This window comes from Daktulosphaira vitifoliae, unplaced genomic scaffold (genome assembly GCF_025091365.1).
Source record: "Daktulosphaira vitifoliae isolate Bord-2020 unplaced genomic scaffold, ASM2509136v1 Scaffold_1, whole genome shotgun sequence".
In the NCBI taxonomy this organism is placed as follows: domain Eukaryota; kingdom Metazoa; phylum Arthropoda; class Insecta; order Hemiptera; family Phylloxeridae; genus Daktulosphaira; species Daktulosphaira vitifoliae.
Window position 1 is genome coordinate 11634865 of NW_026099572.1, and position 14809 is coordinate 11649673.

The 14809-nt window shown below is 24.2% G+C and overlaps 1 protein-coding gene across 5 annotated transcripts in view; it reads right to left on the reverse strand.

The window, feature by feature from the left end:
* The window catches only part of LOC126893570 (uncharacterized), a 53122-nt gene extending 44810 nt beyond the window's left edge, over positions 1–8312 (reverse strand). For 3 of the 5 annotated variants that reach the window (XM_050663904.1, XM_050663900.1, XM_050663899.1), the window contains exon 1: positions 4104–4632. The gene's annotated coding sequence lies outside the window, so the exon portion shown is untranslated. Of the gene's footprint in view, positions 1–4103; positions 4633–6198; positions 6254–8181 lie in introns of those variants that run through there. The other 2 variants (XM_050663901.1, XM_050663902.1) reach the window with 2 other exon arrangements.
* Positions 8313–14809: the final 6497 nt, after the last annotated feature.

Consider the following 14809-nt stretch of genomic DNA (forward strand, 5'->3'; position numbering starts at 1 on the left):
AAATTATAAACAATGTAAAATTTATTTTATTTAAAATTAAAAACAATTCCTGCCTTTTTTTAGTCATATTTTAATTACTATTATTTAGAGCACGCAAATAACAAATTAACAAAAACAAATAAATTACCTATTGTAACTACTAAATTATAAAAAAAACCCAGCACAGGGGGGCCGCGGCATAGTTGGATCAAGTATAATGATATCTGACAGTGATTAAAATCACTATCAAAATAAAACGCTTCGATGCAAATCTTTAAATAGTGTTTAATTTTAAAAAAATTGGTGTATTATTCCAAAAGCTTCATAAACTGCTAGTTCCTTATTAATATCCTGATTAAGATAAAGTATGTCGAATGAAAAAGAGATTATTAAAAAATAGTATTTCCCATAAAAAAATTATATTGATCAATACACTTTTCAATAAGTTATAGCATTATAAAGTTAAAAATGTAAAAAATAAAATTGAGAATTTTCACACAATAATAGCATTTGGTAGCCATTTTCACCGTGAAGATAAAATAAAATCCAAAATTTTTTTTTCACAATAAAGTATATTACATTAGCTTTAATTTAAGATATATATAAAAGTGTCAGACTTTCCGGAACGTTTTAAAAATTTAAGTGAAAAAAGTTAATTTTTTTTGAAAAAGTTGTCATTTTAAATCCCCCCCGTGGGCAGGTAAAGGGTCAGATTTATAAAAAAAATATATCAAATGAAAAGTAACGATATCATATAACTATATAAAAAAGTTATGGCAATTTTTGAGGGTAATGTCTTCGACTAGATACGATTTGTGATCTTTTGATGTATTACTGAAAGAAATGGGTTCTGAGAGCTGAGAAAAAGTGGTAACAGACACAAAAAAAAAACACATCATAGTAAAAATAATACCTTCTCAGCTTTGCATCGAAACTAATAAAATAACGATGTGAACATAAGCTGATTTAATTTTTCAACTTTTATTTTTAACTTTTAAGCTATTAAGAAAAAATAATTTATTCCTAAATACTAATAACAATCAAGTTATATAAAATTTTAAAATAAATATAAATTATAAACAATGTAAAATTTATTTTATTTAAAATTAAAAACAATTCCTGCCTTTTTTTAATCATATTTTAATTACTATTATTTAGAGCACGCAAATAACAAATTAACAAAAACAAATAAATTACCTATTGTAACTACTAAATTATAAAAAAAACCCAGCACAGGGGGGCCGCGGCATAGTTGGATCAAGTATAATGATATCTGACAGTGATTAAAATCACTATCAAAATAAAACGCTTCGATGCAAATCTTTAAATAGTGTTTAATTTTAAAAAAATTGGTGTATTATTCCAAAAGCTTCATAAACTGCTAGTTCCTTATTAATATCCTGATTAAGATAAAGTATGTCGAATGAAAAAGAGATTATTAAAAAATAGTATTTCCCATAAAAAAATTATATTGATCAATACACTTTTCAATAAGTTATAGCATTATAAAGTTAAAAATATAAAAAAGAATTTTTTTACAAAAATCGTATTTTTTTTATTAAGTTTAATGTCTGTTTTCACCATGAAGATAAAATAAAGTCCGAAATTTTTTTTTTTCACAATAAAGTATATTACATTAGCTTTAATTTAAGATATATATAAAAGTGTCAGACCTTCCGGAACTCTTTCAAAAGTTAAGTTGAAAAAATTGTCATTTTGAATCCCCCCCCTGTAGGCAGGTAAAAAGTCAGATTTATAAAAACAATATACCAAATGATAGGTAAAGATATCATGCATCTACAAAAAAAAAGAATTATATTGATCCATACATCTTTCAAAAAGTTATAGCATTATAAAGTTAAAAATATAAAAAAGAATTTTTTTACAAAAATCGTATTTTTTTTATTAAGTTTAATGTCTGTTTTCACCATGAAGATAAAATAAAGTCCAAAAGTTTTTTTTTTCATGATAAAGTATTTTACATTAACTTTAATTTAAGATATATATAAAAGTGTCAGACCATCCGGAACACTTTCAAAAGTTAAGTTGAAAAAATTCATTTTTTGTAAAAGGTTGTCATTTTAAATCCCCCCCTTTGGGCAGGTAAAAAGTCAGATTTATAAAAATAATATACCAAATGATAGGTAATGACATCATGCATCTATAAAAAAAAATTATATTGATATGTTTATTTTTAAAAAAGTTACAGCAGTTTTTAGTAAAAAAAATTGAAAAAATTTCGAAAATTAGCCATTTTTAAATTTGTAATTTTTTCGGAGGTTTCCCCCATTTACGGGGAACGAGGGAAATTTTTTCAATTTTTAGGAGTAATATCTTCGACTAGATACGATTTGTGATCTTTTGAGGTATCATTGAAAGAAATCGGTTCGGTGAGAGCTGAGAAAAAGTGGTAACAGACACAAAAAAAAAAACACATCTTAGTAAAACCAATACCTTCTCAGCTTCGCATCGAAGCTAAAAGAAACAAATTAAAGATATGATTTATCAAAAAATTTTTCATAGAGTATACTCTATCGAATTTTGTAATCAAATAGATTCTAATCAATGCAGATACTTGGTAGTTTGTTATCATTTGTTAGACCAGAGTTAAAAAAAATTTACCTACAACCACGTTTGGAGTAATTGCTATTCCATTTATTATTACGTCTAGAACATTATCTTTTTCAAATAACGTTTTCTATGAATATAAAAATGAAAATACAGCCATAATAATAACTGTATTACTCAATAGTAATCACAAATTAATAATAATTTCAATGTATATAAGGCCTAGCACGTTTTTAATAATTCGTAAAAATAATTGAATTTTAAATTTGGGGGGGCCAGCTCTGGGCTACATTAAATTTAAGGGGGGCCAGGCCCACCCAGGCCCACCCTTGTCTACGTGCCTGGGTAACACTACTCGATTTCTTTTCTTTGGATAATAATAACGTTTAAGGCGCTTTTTACAGAAATTATTATCTTTAATCTTTATTACTAAAGTTATAAACATTGTATATTAACTACAAGTGCAAGTTTAATCAAGTTAAAAGGGATAACAATTATTCATTTGCGTGATTCTATTATTGATATCATATTATAATAGGAAATTTCTTGTTAGGTGATTTGATAATAAATGCACTTATTCACTATTATTCATGTTTACATTTATGAAACATGAACCTATTCAATTAAAAACTCAACATGTTTTTATAACTTTTTTTAATAAACTCAATTTTACTACTTTTTGTTTTTTCATATTAATTACTAATGCTTATTTAAATGGTAATAATTTCATGGAAAAGAAATCGCTTACTGTTATCAGTAAATAATGTAATAAGTGTTAACTTCAGTACTTTATATAATATGGATTAACTTTTGATACCATGAATAATTGTAAAAAAAAATACAATTTTAACAAACTTCAAAATGCCGTATAAACGTAACTAATGAATTAAAATAAAAGTTTTTGGTATCAAAATTTTTCTTTAAAATGGCTATCTTCAAATCTTAAAAAAAAATTTATTTAAAAAATTTATTTTTTAAATATTTTTTTTAATTGCGAAAAATAACATAAAACATATTTTAAATATAGCTTTATATTGTAAAAGTTTATTAAAAAAAAACCCAACCCAGCACAGGGGGGTCACAGCACATTGGTGACGTGGCATAGTTGGATCAAGTATAATGATATCTAACAGTGATTAAAATCACTATAAAAAAAACGCTTCGATGCAAATCTTTAGATAAAGTTATCTTTGGATAGATAAAGTTTAATATTAAAAAATTGGTGGATTATTCCAAAAGCTACATGACATGCTAGTTCCTTATTAATATCCTGATTAAGATAAAGTATGTCGCATGAAAAAGGAATTATTAAAAAATATTATTTCTCATAAAAAAATTGTGTTGAGCCATACACTTTTCAATAAGTTATAACATTATTGGACGGCTTTTCTTCAGTTAGTCTCTGACTGCATTTATACTTTACCCTTATTGAAAATCTATAACACGTCTCTAAAGGAGTTCAATTTAAGAAAAATATCTAGTTTTACCAATGACCATGATAATACTTAAATTAAGTAGAATAAACTCAATTTCTAAAAATATATAAAATACTATACCACTTCAATAATTTCATCTCCGATATAACAGTGATAAGCTAAAATTATCATCCAGAATATTGATTCACTTATACATTTTAAGGTATAACCAAAAGACGTATCTACCTTTATAAACATAACAATGAGTTAATAAACTTCATTTATAGTAATGGTTAAATTCAGAACTTGAAAACGTGTTTAAAATGTTATAGTTAAAAGTCGAAAAACGGAAACTTTAACTATATTGATAATATAATAATAATTGATCACTTGTGGCTAATATTTTTTTAAATTAAAAATATATTTAAAAAAAATTAGATTAAAACCTAAAAACAAAAAATATTTAACTCAAAAATCCACAAAAATTACTAAAATAAATCACGGATATGTAATTCGGGAACAATGTCACCATTATCAAACTATCAAAGTATACGTACTGACACTCCAACCAAAAAATAATACAAAAAATAAATTTCCTTATTAATTCAATCACCCAATGACGTTATCATCTAGGGACATTATCACTTGATGATGTTGTCAACTAATAGATTGTCACATGTTGACAGTTTACACAAGTTTAATAATGAATTTTTCAGTAGGTCAAGATTAACTTTATAAAAATTAATTTCATATATAATTAACTTCTTTATAATTATTTACTATTTCAATAAGTTTTGTGGTTTTAATAGAATTACTATGAGTCAAAATATGTTTGCATTGTATTTTATAAATATAATATACATTATTTGAATGTTTTAATAAATGTTATGTAGGACAAAAATAAGAAACGTAGGGTCAGTTTTAAGAAATATTTTTGAAAAATCAAAAACCAAGAAGTTAAATCTCCTATAGTTGAACATTCAGTGACACAAATACGCTTACTAAGAGTCTAGTCTATAAGGGAATATTTTTTTATCGGGATGTGAGTATGTATTTAGCGTTAATAATGATAATATTGTTCCCGAGTTACGTATCAACGTTTTTTAGTAATTTTTGCAGTTATTTGAATTAAATATTTTTTTATGTTTTTTAAGTTTTAAATTAATACTATAAATATATTTCTAGAGGTAGAGGAAAACCAAAATGAGATGAAAGGATGTTATTGAATGCGATACAAGGATGGCTGATACGTGCGTAGATGATGTGGGAAATCGTGTAAAGTGACCACAAATAATTGGAGTAAAGGCAAGAATTAAAAAATATATTGACAATCATTGATTATTAATATATTTAAAGTTTTCGGCATATTTTATTAGATACGTAATCAATAATTAATATTTTACATTATTATACAGAGTGATCGATATATCATAAATTATTCGATTATTTCCAAAATAAATAAAATATAGAGGAAAAAAATTTGATTTCCTTTAGTTACATATATTTCTTAATTCATCAGCTAATAATTAATTTTTAGAATTTTCCCTTATAAGGGACTATTATAAGGTTACAAATTTTAATTAAGGGTTCTAGGTAAAAAACAATTAATAATTATATTTTCCTTTCATACACTTCATCGGACATAGATAAAAATATGATAATAAAATTTGAAGTACTGGTCCAAAAACAGATATCGACCATTCATTATCTTAATTAGATTATTTTCTATTTTATGAGCTAATTAAATCTGTATGTTGGCATTTAAAAAAGTAAAAGTTGATACCCTTTTTATGTTATGAGGGATGATTCTTAAAAGTAATTATTATCTGATAAATCATGAAATTTATACAACTAAAAGAAATAAAATTTTTTTTTTCCAAATTTGTATTTATTTTGAGTGTAATAAGTGTATTATAATAATCTGATTACCCTATATAGCCAAATTAAAACGTTTATAATATTTATAATACTATACGGATTTAAGGTGTGTACAACAACGTTAACGAAAAATGATTTTTTTTTTTCAAAGTCATGCTTAAATCATTAAATGGACATTTCACAAATTGAAAAAATAAAATAAATTTCTAACTCTTCTTATCACTAATTTAAATCTATAGTCAGCGGCAAAAACTGGGAGGAAGATCCAAGAAATTCTTGAATTCCTCAATATAATTTTTTGACCAACCAGAGAACAAATTATTCTTGCTCACTGCATAATAATGAAAAAATTTCATACATGCAATTATGATGTTGACATAAATGTTCCGATTGTTCCATCAATTGTAGAGGATCTAAGGTATTAATGTATTGATTACATTCATTTTCAAATAAAACTGTTTTTAAAATAAGAAATTTATTGATATAATTATAAAAAACAATAATCAATAGCACCGACAGTTTCAAAAGTGAATCATTTTGAATTTTCCTTTTTGAAATTATATATAAGAACTGAATATGTTATTTATAAAAATGTTAATTTAATAATAAATGAGAATTTCACCTTTGCCTCCAATACTTAATAAATTTAATGCTCATAGCTCATTGGTATTAAGAATAAATATATACTATAGCATATAGACAGAAATTTTAAAAAATAACGTTATAAAATAGTATTTTTTTTACCATAACAATATATAGTTAATTAACTAATTAAAAACAAAAATGTTATAAATTATTATTTTTTTATTTAGAGTATTCTATAATACAAAAATATAAATATTAAAAAAAAAACATAAATAATTTAGTGGGTTATTAGTTAATATAACTAATAACCCACTTCGAATATTCATATCTCCAATATGGAGATATGAATATTCGAGTTCTGACTTTTAGTTTTTATTTTCTCAATAACTGATCCGTGATGTATAGTTCGAAATAATTTGGAGTGATTTTTAAACACATTTTCCCATATTAAACTCTTAATGAAATTCTTCTATGATATGCATTAACACAATATGATGTTACTGATTTTTCGTTAAAATTCAAAAGAAGAAATTACTGAGAGAAAAACAAAACAAATTACTCCGAACTAAACATCACAGATTACTCATTGAGAAAAATAGGTCAGATAAAGGCTAAAATATTCATATCTCCAATATTACAAAATATTATAAAATTGTTTAATAACCTGATATTGTAAAAAGGACTAAGTCCGTTAAATTTATAAATAAATTACTAATAACGTACTAAAGCATTTATATGTTTTTTTTAACGTTTTTATTTTTTTGTATTATAGAAAACTCTAAATAAAAAAATAATAATTAATACAATTTTTTTTGTAATTTTTTAATTAACTATATTTAGTTATGGTAAAAAAAAAAGAATAAAAATAAAAATACTATTTCATTAGCGCCTAGATAGCGTACCTGATTTTTTAAAGTCATAATATAGGTTGATGAATTTTGGGTTTAAATTTAATAAGTGTCGACGTTTGAATACCGAATGTATGTTTTAAGTGTGTAATTCTCAAAATTGAAATAATTATAGATATTTATAAAAAATAATAATAATAATAATAAAATAAAAGACAATTTCACTTATAAAAACATCATAATAATGTAATTTAAAAAAAATACTGTCTGGAGTAGTCTGAAAATGATTACAAAATAGTTGTATGTTAATTGAACTGATATTTAATAATAATAATAAAGACTGAACATGACTCAACTCTTATATTTTAAAGATTTTAACTATCATTAAAATAGTTTTAAATAACTAACATCGACTGAGCAATTTTTTATTAATTACATTACATATTATACAATGAGTGATTTATTCTATAACATTTACTATTTTCATTGAATATATAGTATACGGAAATACGTAAATTTCTATATAAATGAAGTTATTTTGATTTGTTCATTTTTGAAAAATATATGGCAGTTTTAAGAAAAAAAGTGAAAAAACTGTAAAAATTTACTGATTTTAAAAATCATAATTTTTTGAAGGATTTGCCCCTTTTACAGGGAACGAGGGTAAAATTTTTAATTTCTAAGAGCAGACATTGTTCAGCTAGATACGATTTGTGATCTTTTGGCGTATTGTTGAAAGAAATCAGTCCGGTGAGAGATGACAAAAAGCGACTACAGACACAAAGTACACATCATATTAAACTTAATACCTTCTCAGCTTCGTAATGAAGCTATAATTGTCCAATTGTTTAATAATAAAAACATAATCGGTGCTATTTACAACGTATATAGTACAAAGTATAATATACTTTCTATTTTTGGTAGTTAAAATTGATTCTTGCATACCTTTAATACACAATATATGAGAATAGAAAATGAGATTTGTGAGCACAATATTTCTCCAAAATAGATGTACTTGAAAAATTTTTTAAATTGGTCAAGTGCCCTAAAGTAAAAAAATATAAACCAAGAACAAATTTCTAATTAGAATATTTATAAATATATTTTAAAATGAAGTATTCAAATATACTAATTTCAATACAAACTTAGTAGCTACAACCAAATAATCACTGTAGGTAAGGAATTCCTCTAAAAAGAAAGAATTCCTGAAATGTGCTTTTTTTGCAGGAACAAAGCTAAGAGTTGTATCCTTTAAAATTTAAGGAATGAGGAACATAAAATTCGTTTTTATGAGGAACGTGGACGAAATTTACAGTTCCTATAAATATAGTGATTTCTAAATTTTTTTCTTGTTTCTAAGAGTTTATAATTTTATAACTTGAATATATATTGACATTAATACATTTTTCAAGGTGGATGATGATAGCCTGCTCGCGACCCATCCTGCGTACACAATGAAATAGATTAATAATTTTCATTTTTTATCAATGTCATCATCCTGGCACTGCACGGATTCCTGATTATCGCAGTTTATCAAATTTTCTATATACATGTTTATCACGAGTGACCCCGAAAACAGTCTTATTCAGGGCTACATGAATCGAGATTTTGGACTCATTTTGCGTGTGTTCCAACTCAACACTGACATATCTCACCATTCATATCTCTTTGTTGGCTATTTCAACAGCCATCATCAAGTATGGGGTTATTTCACAAGTGATATAAATTGCGAATTTCTCATGGACTGGATCACAATTAAAAATATCATCTGATATTTGATGCAAACGAAAGACGCACTTTTCACTCAGGAAGGTTGAATAAAGACTATAACCCAGATTTATGTATTTCATTAGCTGCATTAGCAGATGGCTTCCTACATGTTAAAAGAAAAGTTCTAGGAAATGTACCCCACAGTCAACACAGAGCTATGGTCTTTCACTGGGGTTTACGTATACCAGTAGAGAGAACAATCCAAAAACTTTGATGGAATCTTGTTAAAGCTAATGAGAAAGCATTTAGATTCAATCATAAAATGAAACCCTCCAAATAGTGAGTCATATAATCAATTCACAAAGGCTATTATAGCTGCTTTCATGATTACTGTGTATACATACGATGATAGTGTGTATACATTACAAACTTAGCATAAATACCATGATAAGAAATTAGATAAGGCAATTATTACTTATCACTCTCATTCAAAAGTATATTGAAAAGATAGCGTTTTCTTCTGTCCTTTTCTCAATATGTATTTCAATGTTTAATACCGTAAAATAGTACATGAAAATTCAAATATTCCCAAACTTCAAAACGCTACAGAATATTTACTACTGAATATTAATAAGATATTTTTTTACTAAAATTTTTCTTAAATTCTACTCTACAAAATAGCTATCTTAGATTTTTTTTTTACATTTTATTTAAAATTTAAAAATAATTAATATTTTTAATAAAATGTAAAAAAATTAATTATTGAGATATAGCTATAGACCTAACGTATAACTATTATTTAAAAAAAAAATCAACTAAAAATATTAACTGGATCAAAAGTTATTTAAGTTGTCAGTGAGTGGTGGGCCACCCTGTATAAACATTTAAAGTTTTAAATTTTTGAGTTAATATATAGGTATAATACACAAGGGATTACAAATATAGCTAATTGGTTTTTTATGATATTGCTGTCACAGTCACGGATTGTTTATTATCAATTATGACTATCAATAGATTTACTTTTTGTATTGTCAGTTAGTGTATTTATAAACTCACAACAATGTACCTTACTATCATTGATAATAACAATGCTGTGTACCTGCTAATATCGATGTCATAAAAAATCAATTAGCTACCTGTATTTGTAATCCCTTGTGTATTATACCTATATATTAACTCAAAAATTTGAAACTTTAAATGATTATATCTAATAAACAAATTAAGTTATATTAAAAATTCAAATGCCATTTACTATTAAATTAAAAACTCAAACATTTTATTAAATTAAAAATATGTGTTACCATTTAAAAAAACAAAGTTGACCCCCCTCCAAGGCATAAGGGATGAACTTAAAAAGTATTACATAGCTAAAAATTCAAGAATAATGTGTAACTAAAGATAGTAATAAAAAACAATTTTTAAATTATTATTATTCTGTAAGTAATTGAGTGGGTTATGATAAAAAAATCACTCTGTATATAATAAATTTTTCTATGATACTAAATAAATTATTTCACTGATACCTTCTTTCTTTTTCTTCCCAAATTTTTTACTCTACGTCGCTTTTTAAAAATGTCGAATAAACAAAAATAAAATAAACCCAGCACAGTGGAGACGCGGCATAGTGGGGACGTTGCATAGTTGGGTCCAGTATAGATTTAATCTGACAGTGATTAAAATCACTATCATAAGAAACGCTTCGATGCAAATCAGTAGATAGTGTTTAATTCTAAGAAATTGGTGGATAATTACAAAAGCTACATTATCTGCTAGTTTCTTATTAATACCCTGATTAAGATAAAGTATGTCGAATGAAAAAGGGATTATTAAAAAATATTATTTCTCATAAAAAAATTGTGTTGATTCGTACACTTTTCAATGAGTTATAGCATTATAAAGTTAAAAATGTAACCAACCCAACCCAACATCAACTCCTATTTCCTTAATTATATCCAGATTAGTAATTATTTTAATTATATATTATATAATTTTTATAATTAATTATTTTCAAATTATTATTGATTTTTAATATGTTAAAAGTAATCATTTTGAACCTACTTCTTTTTGTTCTTTAAAGTGAAAGTTTTAATAAAAAAAAAATGAATTTATTACCATAACTTTTAACTCAACTTGCAAGTTTGAAATAAATATTATTAAATAGAAAAAAATGAAATTGGTAGATTATTTCAAAAACAACAATAACACTTATTCCCTTAATTTTACCCCGATTTATAACTATAATATATGAATACATAATAATTACAGTAATTAAATTGAGTATGAAAGTGGTATTCAATAATATAATATTGTAATTTTTACGGAGATATTATAAAAATAAAAAGGAGTTGTATATTCATATACTTTTAATGCGTATACAAATTTAAAGGAATTTATGCAATACTTTTTAATAAAAAAATTTTGTTACTTATGAATAAATACACTAAACAAAAGGAACTTTCATCAGAAAAAAAATATACTTTTCTAAATAAACTTTTCGTGATGTTTTCAAATGTGCAATTAAACTTTTTCTATTACTTCTAAGTTTTAATATTATTACTTATTATTAAAAAATAAGTATTTACATATAAAAAAAAATAATTAAGAACAAAAAAAATTGTATTAAATTAATACTGATTTTGATTTTTAATATGTTAAAGGTAATCATTTTGAACCTATTTTTTATTGTCTTTTAAAGTGAAAGTTTTAATGAAAAATACCTTCTCAGCTTCGCATCGAAGCTAAAAAATGAATTTGTTACCATAACTTATAGTTCAACTTGCAAGTTTGAAATTGACATTATTAAATTGAAAAAAATGAAATTTTTAAGATTAATATGCAATCTGGAAATTTTATAATTACTAATTACAGTACATTTGTCAGAAAAATTCGATTTTTTTACATTTTTATCGTAATAGATAACTGAAATAGAAAGAATAGTAATCATATCCTAATAACTTTTGGTGTTTAAAAAAATTCTGCAATTGAAATATTCAGAACTTAATTAATTTTAATAATTTACTTTAATTAAATGAACCAATCAAACCAAAGTAGTTAAAAAGATTTACTCAATTGAGCATATTATCAAAAATATAATTATAATTGTAAAACTCCATCGTTAACTTCAGGTGAAACTAAAAATCATTTTTTTTTTAAATTTATGATTTATATAGCAACATATTACTAAAAAATTTGGCATATTATAGACTGGTAGTAGCACACAGAAATAGAGTTAAAAAATTAATAAATTATAAAGTAAAATTATTTACTTTTGTAGTTGAATACTTTTATCATATCAAATTTAATTCGACAATAAATAATTTAAGAATATTAAAAATTAATGATTTTAATTGTTTGTATGGACAAATCTAGTTAAGCTACTTTTTATTTGAATAAGGAATATTTTTTTGATTTTTAAGAGTAATAACTTAAACTAATCATTAACTTAAATATCATAAACTTAAATGAATCATTTGACGTATCGTTGAAAAAAGTAGGTCTAGTGAGGGTTGGCAAAATAAATCGTAGCCAGAAAAAGAACCACATAGTAAAATAATATTAACATGAATATCAATTTCTTCTCACGAGGGGAGACTATAGTGATAAGATCCTTTATATTTATTGAAGTTATTGAATCTAAATGAGATAAATATTAAATGATTTGATAATGTCATTCTAACTCAAAAAAAAAAATTCCAATTTTAGAAGCCACAAACGGATTTGAACCTCGTACCCTAGGCGTTAAAGATCAAGGTGTTACCCATTCGGCAACTATTCGTTGATTTTTGTTGCATGATAAAATTGGCTATTTAAGCTAACTCAAATTTAAAAATTACTTTTTCGACTTTAAAAAAGTAAAAAATGTTAATAAGTATAATATCATATGTCTTATGAACTTTATTCTATGTCAATGAAATTATATAATATTCATGAAAGTCAGTTTATTCCCCTAATAAAATATTTTAAAATAAAATAAAATACAAAACCTAGAATTTTAATAAAAAATAGCATATTTTTAAATACGGTAGCCTTTTGCGCATAGAAGATAGGTCGTCGGGACAAATTTTTTTTTTTCATTTAGTAGTACATAAAATAAGCTTTAATTTGATATATGTTTAAAGGACGCAGTATTTCCGGAACATTTTCAAAAATTAAGTTGAAAAAGTTAGTTTTTGTAAAAAAGTTGCTATTTTAAATCCCCCCTGTGAGCAGAATAAGTGTTAGATTTTCAAAAAAAAATGATATCAAATGAAAGAAAATTTCCTAAGGTTTCAATATAAAGAAATATTATTTTGATTAGTTAATATTTGAAAAAGTTATCGCAGTTTTAAGTACAAAAAACATTCCGATAGAAGGTGATTTTTATCGTAAACATTACATTTTTTTTATAATTTCGACAGCCATTTGCACATAGAAGATAAGGTGTCGGGACAAATTTTTTTTTTTCATTTTATAGTACATAAAAAAAACTTTAATTTGATATATGTTTAAAGGACGCAGTATTTCCGGAACATTTTCAAAAGTTTAGTTGAAAAAGTTCTATTTTTTATACAATGTTTCAAAGTTTGAACCCCCCCTATATAAGGGGAAATTGTCTAATTTTAATAAAAAGTATGTCAAATGGAAGATGTACTTATAATGTATTTAGAAAAAAAAAAATTGTGCTGATACATGCATTTTTCGAAAAGTTATAGCATTTTTAAGTTGAAAATTAAAAATTGAAAATCGAAAATTTTAACACAAAAATAGTGTTTTTTTAACTACGGCAACCGTTTACATGCAGAAGATAAAGTGTCGGGACAAATTTTTTTTTTTCATTTTATAGTACATAAAATAAGCTTTAATTTGATATATGTTTAAAGGACGCAGTATTTCCGGAACATTTTCAAAAATTAAGTTGAAAAAGTTAGTTTTTGTAAAAAAGTTGCAATTTTAAATCCCCCCCCATGAGCAGGTTAAGTGTTAAATTTTCAAAAAAATTATATCAAATGAAAGGAAAATATCTAAGGTTTTAGTTTAAAAAAAAATTATGTTGATTTGTTGATTTTTGAAAAAGTTATGGAAGTTTTAAGAAAAAAAAGTGAAAAAAATGACAAAATTTGTCGATTTTTAAATTTGTAATTTTTTTGGATATTTCCCCCATTTGCGGGGAACGAGGGAAAATTTTTAAATTTTTAAGGGTAATGTCTTCAACTAGATACAATTTGTGATCTTTTGACGTATTGTTAAAAGAAATCGGTCCAGTGAGAGCTGAGAAAAAGTAGTGACAGACACAAAAAAAAAAAATAAAAAAATAAAAAAAAAAATAAACACATCATGGTAAAATTAATACCTTCTCAGCTTCGCATCGAAGCTAAAAGATTATTACGGCTAAGATATCGCTAATGCTATATGGGGGTTACAACCTCTTAACCAATTCCAAGTTGCACCTTTATAATAATTAATAAATAAATAATAATATATAAATTATACAAAAAAGTAGATAAAGTAAAATAAAAAACGGATATTACTTGTAAAATAAATAAAAAACTAAAAATAAAATAATTATCATTTACATTGATGACCTGAAAATATTTAAAATTGTTCTGTATTAGATATTAATAGACATTTTTTATTCTTTATTTGATATTATTATTTTGTATTAATAAAGAGGATGTTAAATAAAAAATATATTTTTAATCCACAAATCTTCTATAACCAAATAATAAAAAATATTTAATTGAAAATTTTTCGCGAGAAATTGATTGTTCCTCTGATAAAAATAATCAAAAAACAGTTATTTGTCAAAAATGTTTAAACCGTAACAAATAATTTATAAAAATTAATAAC